Source organism: Sardina pilchardus, chromosome 15 (assembly GCF_963854185.1).
Source record: "Sardina pilchardus chromosome 15, fSarPil1.1, whole genome shotgun sequence".
Taxonomy (NCBI): domain Eukaryota; kingdom Metazoa; phylum Chordata; class Actinopteri; order Clupeiformes; family Clupeidae; genus Sardina; species Sardina pilchardus.
Window position 1 is genome coordinate 32,854,302 of NC_085008.1, and position 1,468 is coordinate 32,855,769.

Here is a 1,468-nt window from a genome sequence, read left to right on the forward strand (position 1 = left end):
TTAAACTGACGAAACTATTTCTGCTGTACATTTTGTACAGGATATGCTAACACACTTCCCTTTTCTTTTAAAACATTTTCTGTTGGCTTTTTTGTTTTTATTTTGTTTTTCAAAAAACCAACCAATCATCCATTTGTTATATACCAACTCTGATCCTGCATACCTGTATATAAGCAAATATATATATCATGTATTTGTACAATTTGACCCTGGAGATTTGTGTCTTTGAACCCAAATGAGATGCGTGAGAAGAGTTCAGATTTCTGTCGGAAGTCTGTGTGAGTGCCCGACCCCTCTCCATGGCGACGCCCTTGTTTCCTTAGTAACGCCCATGTCTCAACGTGTGCGCACGGCAGAGACGCCACAATGGCCCTTTTTACCCAGAATTCCCTTGGCTGCAGTGCGCCCCACAACCTCTCGGTCAGTCCTCTAGCGGCTAACTACCAGCGGCTAGCTACAGCACCATCTGCTGTGACGGACGCATCCCCTGGTGCCTCTTCTCCTAGTTATCCCCTGAAACAGAATTGGCTTTTGGACTGCTCTCAGAGAATGGTTGATCTGCCCAGTCTCCCTGCAGCAGGCTGTCCCTTAGTTGTGTGTGTGTGTGTGTGTGTGTGTGTGTGTGTGTGTGTGTGTGTGTGCTGTGCAGCAGGCCACTTGTGACTTGTGATACTTTCCTGTTTTTTTCCCGTTCTCCACGCTGGTGCTGGGGCCCGTTCCATTCTGTTCCGTGCGGTTCCGTCGTGGTTCTAATGATTTTGTTTCCTTGTGAAGGGGATGTGGGACATGTGGAACTGTGGAGCGCAGGGGGAGGGACCGTGGGGAGACGTCTGACCAATCACAGAGAGTTTCATGAGTGCTCATACTGCCACGTCCAATCAGAGAGGGCCATTCTTTGAGTGTGTGTGTGTGTGTGTCTGCGTCTGTGTGTGTGTGTGTGTGTGTGTGTGTGGATGAAGTGAACGGACTACAGCAGCCAAACCCCTGATGTGTTCTGATTAACGGGGGGCCGTGAAGCGAAACTGAAACCCGAGAGAAGAATCCAACAACATGAGAAGAAAAAAACAAGGAAGCGGCGAAAAGCAAGACGTTTTTTCTGTGTGTGAGGGCCAAGTGCTATTGCTCTACAACTGTTAATTCTAACTGAAACAATAATTGGTTTAAAACCACTGTGTATGTAGATATGTTGACTTTGTATTAAAGAAATGTTGTCTGAAAACATGATTTTGTGTTCATTATTATACGTGTCACACACACACACACACACACACACACACACACACACACACACACACACACACACACACACAGTCATTATATGTAAAGAGTCAGGTACTACAAATCAATCCCCTGCTGTCAGTGTGCTGCATACACACACACACACACACACACACACACACACACAATGTGAGGGTTTACACACATTCTTGCTTAATTACAATAATTTTCTTAAGTGTGTGAGTGTTGA

General features: G+C 45.6%; 1 protein-coding gene across 1 annotated transcript in view; it reads left to right on the forward strand.

Moving 5' to 3' along the window:
• The window catches only part of LOC134101673 (receptor-type tyrosine-protein phosphatase S-like), a gene marked incomplete at its 5' end in the record, with an annotated part of 5,886 nt that extends 4,667 nt beyond the window's left edge, over positions 1–1,219 (forward strand). The window contains 1 exon segment of the mRNA XM_062555393.1: positions 1–1,219. This exon segment is cut by the window's left edge and continues 4,141 nt beyond it.
• Between the last annotated feature and the right edge of the window lie 249 nt (positions 1,220–1,468).